Source organism: Leptodactylus fuscus, chromosome 1 (genome assembly GCF_031893055.1).
Source record: "Leptodactylus fuscus isolate aLepFus1 chromosome 1, aLepFus1.hap2, whole genome shotgun sequence".
NCBI classification, from domain to species: domain Eukaryota; kingdom Metazoa; phylum Chordata; class Amphibia; order Anura; family Leptodactylidae; genus Leptodactylus; species Leptodactylus fuscus.
In genome coordinates, this window is record NC_134265.1 from 163,337,196 (window position 1) to 163,350,067 (window position 12,872).

General features: G+C 39.9%; 1 pseudogene; it reads left to right on the forward strand.

The window, feature by feature from the left end:
* The first annotated feature begins 3,767 nt into the window (after positions 1 to 3,767).
* Positions 3,768 to 4,006, forward strand: LOC142190758 (U2 spliceosomal RNA; annotated as a pseudogene).
* The last annotated feature ends 8,866 nt before the right edge of the window (positions 4,007 to 12,872 follow it).

The following is a 12,872-nucleotide window of genomic DNA, read 5'->3' on the forward strand; positions in this document are numbered from 1 at the left end:
GAGGGTTTTGTAATGGACTGAGAGAGGAGGATGGGGGGGCTGAGTGAGAGGGAGTTAGTGCAGCAGCTACACAGGAAGCTAAAACCATGTGAACAAACACAGAGGATGCTACAGCAAACAGAGACACCCAGAAATTACTGCAAACACTGCTAAAGGTATATATGTTTATTTATTAACCCATCACTAGCACTAACAGACCTTTATAAAAAAAATAAAAAAAAGATTTTCTGCAAGGAAAAACTTCTTTAGGCCGGGGCCCCACGGGACGTAAACGCCGCTATTTGCCCGCAGCGGAGATGATGCGGGAAAAATTGTGGTGTTTTACAGTTTAAGCAAAGGGTAAGAGATTCATGCGAATCCCATGCTCACTTTGCAGAAAAAAACGCAGTGCAGACACGCTGCAATTTTCAAAACCGTTGCGGTTTTGAAAATCGCAGCATGTCAATTATATCTGCGGAAACGCCTTCGGCTTTCCCATAGATATAATTGTAACAGAAAGTTTGCAGAGTTTTCCACAGTGCGTTTACGTCACGTTTCTTTCCGCAGCGCTTTAGCGCTGCAATTACGGCTGAATTTTAGCTGTTTTTTTTTCCAGAAAATTAGATTAAGATATGCACTTAATTTCAGCAAACTGAATATTAGCAATTTTGACAGGGCAATTAAAGTTAAATTTGACTTCACAAAGCGTCAATACAATTTATTTAACTAAAAAAGTGTATTCTTTTTGTGTTGTTTTGTTTATTTTGTCATGTCGTTTTTTTCAGGCATTCTTAGTTGTAACTTTAATGTGTGACTTTTAAATACAAGCTTTAATAATGCATAAATATGTTAATAGTTTGCAAATCAGATACATGACTTGTTTAGCTGACACAGAGCAAAAGACTGTAAAGTTTGTTTCACATACGTCTTTCAATCAATGACTTCATTATTTTCCTCCTCCTGATTCAGAATAAATTATTTCCATCTGCTCATAATAAGTCTGTCATTAGCATTATAGAGTTTCGTTGACAACAGCAACCTCAGGTCAATACGCTGAGAGTGTCACCAGAAGTCTGGGGCTCAATTATAGTCCAAATTATGTTAATGCAGAAGAAGGTTGTGTCGTTTATAATATACGAAAGCCATTTGCACTCCATTCCCCTTTGAGAGAAAGAGTGAATCTGGTAAAACAATGCCATAGGGAGATAAGTAAGTGGGTCCTGGTTGCAAGAGTCGTGGGAAGAAAAGCAAGAAAGAAGAACGGAAGCTCCTAACAATGGTACAGCTGAGCCATTTGCTATTAAAACTTCCAAACATTTTTTTCATGAAAAGAAAGACTTATTGTAATGTGGACCATATGCACTCGCAGATCACTGGACTGTGTATGGTTGCTGTTTTTTTGTCTCGGCGATCTATTAAATAAAATAAACTACATCAGATAAGGTATTTGGGTCATTTCTTTCATAATATTGAATTGTGCCCCAAAATAAATAAATTCAGTGGTTAATGCTTTGATTAAACTGTAAAAACCTCTCCGTATGCCTCTTTTCTGTAAAATAATGAGAAGAGCTGCTGAACACTGAACCTTTCTAATGAAATCTACTGAGTGAATTAAATATACTTTATATTTGCTGACTCTACAGCTTTACATCTATTTATAAGAATGTTATCATTTGTGTGTAATCGTGGCATTTCATTTGTACAATGCCTTAGGAATCTTATTATCTTGCATTAAAAGGGAGATCTTAAAATTTCTCTAAAAATTCGACCTTACAGTAGTCTAATAATTTGCATTGCTTAAAGGGACTTTCCAGGCTCTTCTGTTTATTGCAGAAATTTCTGTCTCTGAAAATCAATTTAATTTATCTGAATGGGGTTTCTGCAAGTACATGGATTTCTGAAAGCCCATTTAGATTAGTGGCAGAAACTTTTATAAAAAATCTGCCACATGCAAATTCATCCCAAGGATCACTTGCCTCCGTCTATGTGTAGAGATTATATACTAATCAGCTATTTCTTACAGGTGGCTTATTAATGTATACTTTACAATAACCGTACCGTTGCTGTAATGGAAGTTATTTTGTCATGAACGGACTCTCTGCTGAGTCTGGGATTGACTTATATTTATACACAGCATCCAATGTACAGTGGCTGAGCTGTAGTGGAGAGGAAGGGGCTTCAGCCTGGATCAGTTATAAGGCAGGGGATGTGTCTTGGACTGCTTTAGACCCTATAGGCTCTGCTTATAACATGTAATTACAGATCACAGTTCTGCCCTGGAGCTCAGCTAAAAAAAAAAAAATTACAGCAAGGAAAATACATGACAAGTAAAGCATTCACTATAGGCAATGACTAAAAATATACTATCAAATTTTTTCTAATCAGCAGTGTTAGTGAGATTAAATTAGAGCCTAAAGTGCAATACAGTAATACAGTGTTGGTGATTTTCAAGATATCACAACCTCCAATCTGTCACCAGATTTGTGTAAATAATAGAGATGAGCGATCAGTAAAATGTTCGATATTCGTTTTGAGTAGCCGCTCAATATTCAACTACTCAAATCGAATATCGAATCCTATTATAGTCTATGGGGGGGAAAATGCTCGTTTCAGGGGTACGCAACATTCGATCAAATTACAATTACCAAGTCCACGAGTGAGGGTCGGGCTGGATCCTCCGAGCAGTCTTCTCCTTGCAGCGTCCCCGTGGCATCTTCCAGCTCTGAATTCACTCTGCCATGCATTGGGCCTGGGCAGAGCCGACTGCACATGCCCGCACTACAAGAAAATGACCGCTTACAGTCAAAGCGACCATTTTCTTGTAGCGCGGGCATGCGCAGTCGGCTCTGCCCAGTCCTGATGCCTGGCAGAGTGAATTCAGAGCCGGAAGACGCCGCAGGGAAGCTGCACGGAGAAGACTTCTAAAGGTAGGAGAAGAACCAGCGTTGATTGGCCGACTGTATAGCATTTGGCCAATCAATGCTGGTTCTGCATCGAACTTTTCCATTCGAATAGCGAGTGGTACTCGATCGAGTACGAGTATTTCAAATACCGTAGTATTCGATTGAATACCTACTCGATCAAATACTAATCTCTAGTAAATAACTGTCACAACACAAGTCGGACATTTCATTTTAATTAAAGGGAGTGTTTAGTTTCAGCAAATAAATTATATAATGAAAAGTTATACAATTGTCCAAAACACTTTCTGTTACAATTCCTCATGGTTTCCTATATCTAGCTTGCTGTGTTTCATTTACTTCCAGTGGATAAAATTCAGTCCATGTTCATGTGACATACAGTCCATGGTCAAGTGATGGACAGAAGACAGAACTCTGATTAAAGCGCAGTGAGTGTATTAAGCTATACATCTGTGTGATCACATGATGATCACATGATCATAGACTGTATATATAGTTCAAAGAGGGCCTGGATGCCTCGAACAGAACAATGTAACATGTTATGGGTTTTAGATTTTAAAGACACATTGATCCAGTGTTTCTGCCTTCCCCTGGATGAACACTGTAGGGGATTGTAGGGTTATAGGTTGGACTTGATGGACCAATGTCTTCACCCAATCTCATTTACTATGTAACTATGTGCCGTGGACTGTGTATATCACATAACAATTAATTGATTTGTATCCACTGGAAGTAAGCACAGAAAGCAAATACGTGGAAAACTATAAAAAGTGTATTGAAAAATTGTATAACTCTTCATTATACAAATAAACCTCCTTTGAAGCGGAATTAATATAAAACAATGTATTTTTGAATCTATAATGTCAGTTTGATTCTCTGCCTTTTGGCTAAGATCAAGTGTAGTATCTGTTGTTATCATTGGTTGATAATTCCCACAGTAAGTAGGTAACAGAACGCCAATGATGCAAGGCAAAGAACCACACGGCGATATGAGAGGAGCCACCAAATCAATGCAAATTGGTTCATGAGAATGAAAGGTACCTTTCACAGCTTGTGAGCACTTACCCCTTTTTGCTTGGTCTTTCACCCTGCAAAGGGAAATTTTTATAGCTCTTGCAGGATGACTGGGCCATAATACACAACACTCTCTCATATATTTATCTTGTGTGTTCATTTACCATTTGTTTGTCACTGCCTGTCAATTGGATTAGGGAATGCAGTAGCCCTTGTAGGACCATCCCAAGGAACCATTAAGTTCCATCCTCTTATGCTACCCGGCTCTCCCCTGCTTTTGTGGAATTGGGTGCACTATGTTGAAGGTTTCTAGTAGTACACTGGGTGAGAGCCCATGTGGAGGCCAAGAACAAGTTGAGTCTCCCTTACTTCGGTGTGGGGAGACCCTTTTAGAGTCTTTCGGCTTGTAGGGTTGGGAAGGTCAGGGGTCTTTCTCTTTTCAGAGTTTGGTATAATGTTATGCTACTATGTGACATGAGATGGATTTTTATATTATTATAGCTGTTATTATCAGTGTGCTGGCAAATGAAATGACTGCTGTAAAGTAATCTCCTACAGAAAATAGGAAGTTTTAAAACTGCAGGATTATTAGGATTTTTTAAGTATAGATAGTAACACAGAATTTACAAAAAAAAAAAACCCCTCACCAAATACTAAACATGTTTAACATAAAATGATTGATGAAACAGATAATTTTCTGTTGACACATTCCCTTTAAAGTATTACAATGTTTGATAACCTGAATAAGTGTCTAGTTTAAGTGTTAGCAGAATACTATGGGTAACAGTGACCACAACATAATAATTTTTTTGTATCCTATAATAAGATGTTTAGTGGAGAAGGTAAAAAAAAACAAACAAACAAAAAAAAAACACTAAACTTCAGGAAGGACAATTTTTATTTGCTAAGGGATGACCTCAGGCGAAACTAGGCCTATAGCCAGCTTCTCACTGGAACATCCTTTACTGGCCCTCAGATGGTACAACGCCCACTTTATTGATTCCCCGACATGGTGTATTGCTCCTTTATTGACCCCCCCCCCCCCACAGATGATACATTGCCCCTTGTTCCTCATACATTATATTACCTCCTTAATTGGCTGCCATACAGTATACTGTACATGTCAAAGGCCCACACACAGCATATTCTCTCCCCATTATAGGACCTAATATATTATATTGCCTCCTTTATTGGCTGCCCTACAGTATACTGTACATGTCAAAGGCCCACACACAACGTTGTGCCCCCCATTATAGTCCCCTGTTACATGCTTGCTTACACAAAGCATAGTGGCTCCCATTACAGATCCCTTCACAGCATATTGACCTCAAAAGAGATATTTTAGGCCACTACATATTGAATTACTCCAGCAGGCAGAAAGTTTTTACTTACTAATCTCTACTCCTGTCCATTGCTGCCTCCAGGGGGAACTGCATATTATGTCCTTATGCTGTTTGGTGTACTGCAATGTACTGAGATTGTTTAGTGCCCCCTAAGACTTAAGCAAAATAAGCCATAGACAAGAGCAGGAATGGACCCAGAATGGTGAGTGCCCAGAATCTTGTCAGTGTCCAGCCCCATCTACAGAGATGCATGTAACCACAGCCACAGTTCTTCTAGAGAATGCAGGGATGGTTTATTACAGTCCCTGCCTTCCTTGATCACTGTGTATACAGCGATCAATGAGTGCTGTATACACACCTCTGGGCACAACCATGATGTGGCTCCCCTATGACTCTGGTGGTCATGTGATCTGCTGGGATCAGAGTCTGTTAGAGCTGTGGGGTCCTACAGGAACCACATCAGCTCTATAGTAATGTGCAGGAGGCTGTATTCCTCCTGCAACTGGAGCTAAATATACCAGCCCCAGTTACAGGGGAAATCAGCCTCTCCCCATGTTCTAGCCCCACCTCGATGACACCATAAAAAAAAAAAATTACAGTAACGGAGATGAAAAACTATTTAATTCTAAGGCCCCATGGGCCATAAACGCATGGCTAAAGCGCATGCAGGAACAACCACAGCATGAACGCATCGCAGTTTTTCCTAAAGCGGTTTGAACAGAAGGTTCATAGATTTTTCCTCCGCGGACTTTCTGCTACAATTATATCTACAGGAAAGCTGCCAATGTTTCTGTAGATATAAATGACATGCTGCAATTTTCAAAACCAGGACAGTTTTGGAAATTGCAGCGTATCCGCTCTTCGATTTTTATCACAAAATAGGCATGGGATTCACATGAATCCCATCCACTTTGCAAGTAGTGTAAACCACCGCGATTTTTACTGCAGCGTTTCCGGCCTGTGGGGCCCCGGCCTTAAAAAGTTTTTAGTGGCACTTTGTGCTATTAAATAAAAAAAATTTAAAACGCAAAACAGATTTATATCCCCCCTCCTCTGTTTAAATTTTCCCGGATATAAATAAAATTGAAACACATACAAAAAAAAAAAAAATAAAAAAATAAAGCCCTATGTGTCACCGTAAAAGTGTGGCGCAGAAATTAGTTGAATAATGCAAATGATATAAATGTTATAGTCCTTAAAACTGCACATGTAAAAAACCTGAAAATGTGTCTGGTCCTGGACCACAAATTAGCCTCTTTTACCCATTTAGAAGAAGTGCAGGCTGCATCGGAAGTGTGCGGCCGGCATCCCTGCCCCTCCAGGAACTTGGACACAAAGCTGAGTTCCGAGGAACGGCTGAAATAACAATTCTCTCTCCATAGGAAAGTGGGGGAGAAAAAAAAAGAAGAAAGAAGATCGAAGGGAAAACCTTAGGTAAGCCCAAGCCCTGACCCTCAGAGAGGACACAGAGTCCTCCCCACCTGTCCACATACAGGACAGAAAAAAAAACACGCGCGGGGCAAGGTCTCTGTGCCCTCTTATAGGGTCATAGCCATGTTTATACAAATTTGGCTGATTAAAAATTTCGCCTGTCCTACCAGCACACAGGGGCAAAAAATACACTGTATTGTGCTGCTGTGGGACGACAGGAATGTACATTGGGAGACCTGTATGGGGGCCCACAATCTACATTTAAGAAAAAAATTATGTCTTTTCACAACATGGGGTCTTAGGGGGCCTTCATACGGAGTTTACGCTCCGCTCATTCTGAACGTAAACTCATTCAAAATGAGTGGCGTTAAAACAGATCCCATTGATTTCTATGGGTGCTTTCATACACGCGCTACCCATTGAAATCAATGGGAGGCTTTTTTACCTATTGCTTTCAATGTGATACGCGCGTATGCCTGCACCCATAGAAATCAATGGGATCTGTTTTAATGCAGCTCATTCTGAAAGAGTTTACGTTCAGAATGAGTGGAGTGTAAACTCCGTATGAAGGCTCCCTTAGGCTCCAACAGGTTTTGATTAACATATCACGGCCTTGTTATTCATCTGTTCAGACATTAAACAATCCAGAAGATAAAATTAGCCTTTAGAAGGTTATAAGAGAACTTTCAGCAACAGGCAAGTCTGTAAAAATCATGTTATTAAAGGACAGCTGAAAGAAAGATATGTTAAGAGAAGGCAAATTGGGGAGGGTAAGTTTAAAGAGGGTTCTAGCAAAGTAAAAATATATCCAGCGTGTGGTTACTTAATGTTTTTAGTTAAATAAAAAAAAGTGCAAAGTATTATTAGGAGAACATATTGCAAAAAGTAGCCAAGCCCAGAGACCGGAGCAGAGTAGCTTTATTCAAACCTCATGTTGACCCAGCATGATATTTAGAAATCGTGTTTATCGTCCAATGATTCGGCCTCTCTGGGATCGGCATTCACTGTGAACGTTCCTGTGTACAATGTCAGTATTGTATAAGAGTAAACATCTTATCATTTACATAGTTATTTATTGGCCTGACTGCCTAAATAAAACGCACGTAAATGAAAATAAATGCTTTAAAATGTTTCTTCTTTTTTCTAAACCATATGATATTTGCTATGAACTGTTTTTATTTCCAGTGTGTTGAAAGACTTATGAAGTCACTATCTAATGTTCTGCTTTTATTAGCTGGGAAAGCTTGCTTTAAACATACTGGGGCCCATGCTTGGGGAAAAACAGTTTGTGGACTGCTTCAAGTTAAAACAACATTACAGAGAATTTGCTTCTATAGGAATAGGAAGAAAATGTCGTTTTGCAACAAAATAAAATCTGCTTCTACAATGACGTGATATACAAAGATTCACTCAAGGAGGTGCGTGAGGGCAATTCAGGTTACATGGTTCCTATGATCTCAAGCAATGCTATGTGTGTAAAGTTAAAAAAAAAAAAAACTGTTAGTTTATTAGAGTTTTAGAAATAAATGATGTCTTTACATTATGTACCTTGACTGGTGGTTAAAACTTAATGCCAGGTTATAAATTTAAGCTAGTGGTCCAAATTACTCAGCCTTAAGAATGTAGACCTACCCATCGCTTGTTCTGTGGTGAACAATAATAAACTAATATAAATTCCCAATAAACCACACTTGTTTAAAACCTCTTGTTTGTGTAAGTGTTGTGAATGTGTGAACATTTTAATATTCTCAAGTGCATTTAAAAAAATACGCTTAACTTTTTTGTAGCATAATCTTGTAAAAAAAACAAGTCAAAGGGTGGCCAACTTAAGGCTGGGGTCTCACGGAATGGAAACGCCAAAGATTTGCCCACGGAAAAATAATTTGCATTTTGAGGCTAAAGCCCCATGGGACCATTCGCAGTTATAAAATGTTGTGGTAAAAACCGTGGCGGCAACACATCGCGGTTCTTCCCGCAGCGCTTTGAACAGCAAGTTCACAGAGATATCCTCCACAGACTTTCTGTTACCACTATATATATCTGGAAGCCTCCAGCGTTTCTGTAGATATAATTGACATGCTGTGATTTCCAAAACTGCACCAGTTTTGGAAATTGCAGCGTGTCCGCGCTGCAGTTTTTACCACAAAGTGGGCATGGGATTCGCATGAATCCCCTCCACTTTACAGTTACTGTAAAACGCCATGATTTTTCCTGGCCCGTGGGTCCCCAGCCTTACAGTAAGGGCAAAGTGGATGGGATTCTAGCAAATCCCATGCCCACTTTGCGGTAAAAACCGCAGTGTGGAAATCGCAGCATGTCAATTAAATCTACGGAAACGCTGGCAACTTCCCTGTAGATATAATAAAAGCAACATAAAACACCGGCAGCTTCCTTGTAGATATAATGGTAACAGAAAGCCCACACCGCCACACCGTACGCGTCGCCACCGCGTTTTTTCACGCAGCACTTTATAGCTGCGAATGGTCCCGTGGAGCCTTAGCCTCAAAACGCAAATGATTTTTCTGCGGGCAAAAACTGCAGTGCGGACCGATTTCCAAAACCAGTGTGCTTTTGGTAATCACAGCATGTCAATTATACCGACGGAAACATCAATGGTTTCCCCATAGGTATAATTGTAACTGGAAATCTCTGCTAACTTTCTAAGAGCCGCGATGTGTTGCCACCACAGTTTTTTCCACAACGCTTTTTTGCTATAGAACGTCCCAAGGGGCCTTAGCCTAAATTAGCCTAAAGGTGCAAAATAATAAATGTGGAGCTTGGTGCAAATTGTTAGGTTTTCATAGTGAAAGAAGCAGAAATAAACTTTAGGTTTTTTCGTTTTAAGCAAAAAAAAAAAAGAAGTACTAGTCAAGCAAAGCACGTAACCTCTGAAAAGGGGATACTTTTCTGGAAAAGGAATAGCTTACATAATATTTTTTGCAGAAAGTCTCACTTCATTATACTCATAAAAAGTTAAAAATGCAGAATTACTTGCTGGATTCTGAGCCTGTTTATTTTCCATGCCAGTAAAAACAGAGGCTGAGTAGAGCAGTCATTGAACATGTAATTCTTCTAAAATTATACAGCCTAACAGTGTTCCCTTGATTTTGATATTGTTGCAGGCAATGAGATTGCATAACAATATGAGCAATACAACATGTGGTAGATATGTACAGCTTCCCCGTTTTCCATTCACAGATACACACAGGTATTCAGCTGGCCTCGGACTTCAATCAAAACTGTTATCTGTGAACAAGACAGTGATGTTCCTTTAGGACAGTCAACATAACTACTATAGGGCCTATGGTCTGAAAGGGACGGGCACAGAAGTACTACTTCTTCTTACCAGGATATAGTCATAGCATTTGTCAGCAACCGACATGAAATTTTTGCACAGTAGCTCACTTTAAGGTTAATATTACTCATAAATTCACATGTCATTAAGTGTTCCTTTGTCTTCATTTGACATATATTTGAAGCCCTGTAGAGGTACAAATTTCATCCCTAAATGACAAAAATTTGGCTGCATGCACTCACTACTAGGGGATGCTAAGCACGTGTGTGTATAATACAACCAGCATCTAGTGTATATGGAGAGGGATGAGCTCCTGAGTCTCCTCCATATTCCATATCTGACATTTGACTCATATATATGTCATAATTTGGGGTATGTAATATGGCGAGCTGAACCTTCTCCATACACAGTGGGTGTCAGCTTTATTATACAAAAAAAGACCTGACCGCAGTTTCCAGCGTTGGAACTTGTTCAGGTGACTTGTGGGTCTTGGAACTTGTGTCAAATTCAATTCCTCTTATACGTGGTCAATTGTGATCATGGCATCTCAGCAATTACACAGAGGGAAGGGAGTGTCTAAAAATGGCCAGACTGATAAAATCTAAATGATTTATCCTGTCTGAATAAATACACAACTCTTCTATTGTCACTTCTTAACCTCCCCAAAATATTCAAAAACAACATTATCAAAAAGTCAGATGTACCCCAAAATGGTATCAAAAATAGCTGCAGTTCACTTCACAAAACAAATGCAGTGACATTAAAAAATAATGGTCAGAATATTATATAGCACTTCAAAACAAATTTTACTTTGAAAAAATTAGCAGTACATTGTATGAAACATTAAATAAGGCCATTAAAAATACAACCTCTCCCACAGAAAACAAGACCTCAGGTGGCAATGTGAATGAATGAACAAATAAAAAAAGGAAGGAAGAATAAAAATCTAAAAACTAAAAATTTGTCACAGCGAGAAGGGTTTAAAGAAAAAAAAAACAACTTCTGAAGCACAGATTGATGCAATCATTTTCCTTTTAGATGGTCACTATTTTTTCAAGGATCTAGGGATAATATCACTCCTTAAGGAGTGAGCACCTTCACAGGCATATGGAGACTTACAAAGCCTTTTTTCGCTCCACTGGGGTATTAAGGGAAAAATATGCAAATTTGTTTTCCAAGCTGTAAATAGGAAAACAGTGCCCCTGATTGCTGCCCTCTAGGGGCAGCCCCCTTAAACATCATGCATAACTTTTTCAACAAGCCTTAATTCTATGTTGCGAGGTTTAGCCAAATCAGTAAATCTATTCCAAAAGGAACAGAATCCCAGCTGTGGACAGTGCTGTTTTGATCTGTTGGTTCTCTTCAGCACAGCACAGGGATGCTGGTTTGGCTGCCAAACTTTTGGAATAGATTTACTGGTTTGGCACCTCACAGAAACCACCAAGGACTTTCCTCTCTGCCACTTTCACTTTGAAACCAGCAGAAACCATAGACAATAGGTTCTGCTGGTGTCTGTGTGTAACCGCTGTTCTAGCAGTCCGCCTCTCCATTGTTCGGGTCACATTATACTGTGTGTTGGCCACTGTGGAGCATATTATACTGTTTGGGGCCACTGTGGAGCATATTCTACTCTGTGAAGGCTACAGTGAAGCATATTACACTGTGTGGGGCCCCTTCATTATTTACATCAGACCACATCTATTTTATACCAGACATGATATTATTACACACTATAATTACATTACACAGTCACTATAAAATATGTGGGATGTAAATAGCAAAGGAGTGAAGATGCTTGCAACAGTTGATCCGCAGGGGCCTTGGGTGTTAGACTCCCACTGATCTCTTAGACTTTTTGGTCCCCACAGATCAGATGTATACCAGAACACTCAGCTCCCAGTATTGTTTCCATGCATATTCTTCATAATCACAGTTATAGGTACTATAGTTGTATGGGCCATGTTAATGTTAACAATTCCAGAAGCCACGCTGCTTACTTGTCATACATAGTGTATATGTGGGTTTAGTTAGTTCATTGGTGCACATCGTATGGCGGGTGAGCAGCATGGCATTGGTATTACCTGTTGCCACACTATGTCGATACAGCTGATCTGCAGGTGTCCCCCTGTGGTGGACCCCTAGAATCAATTCCACTGGTGGGCTCTAGGCATCCCAGTCCACCACTGTTACCTTATGTGATGGTCACTTGGCTTTTCCAAGGTATTTGTATGCTCCTGTACTGTTACTCCTGGCATAATTATATGTAAATAAACCAAATCTAGTTATAATTAGAGATGAGCGAACACTAAAATGTTCGAGGTTCGAAATTCGATTCGAACAGCCGCTCAATGTTCGTGTGTTCGAACGGGTTTCGAACCCCATTATAGTCTATGGGGAACAGATACTCGTTAAGGGGGAAACCCAAATCCGTGTCTGGAGGGTCACCAAGTCCACTATGACACCCCAGGAAATGATGCCAACACCTCTGGAATGACACTGGGACAGCAGGGGAAGCATGTCTGGGGGCATCTAACACACCAAAGACCCTCTATTACCCCAACATCACAGCCTAACAACTACACACTTTACACACTCAATACCACCTCTCTGACAGTAGGAAAACACCTTGAAACATGTGTATTTGGCACTTGCAGTGAGGAGAGCTTGTCACCAGCAGTGAATTTGGCCCTTGTAGTAAGTTGAGGTTGGCACCAACATTTGTTTTGAAAATCAGGGTGGATTGAGCCTCTAACCAGCAGAGTTTGGGCAAATTCATGGTGGAGGGAGCCTCTAAAAACCCCAGTTTGGACCAATTCATGGTGGAGGGAGACTCTAAAAACCCCAGTTTGGACCAATTCATGGTGGAGGGAGACTCTAAAAACCCCAGTT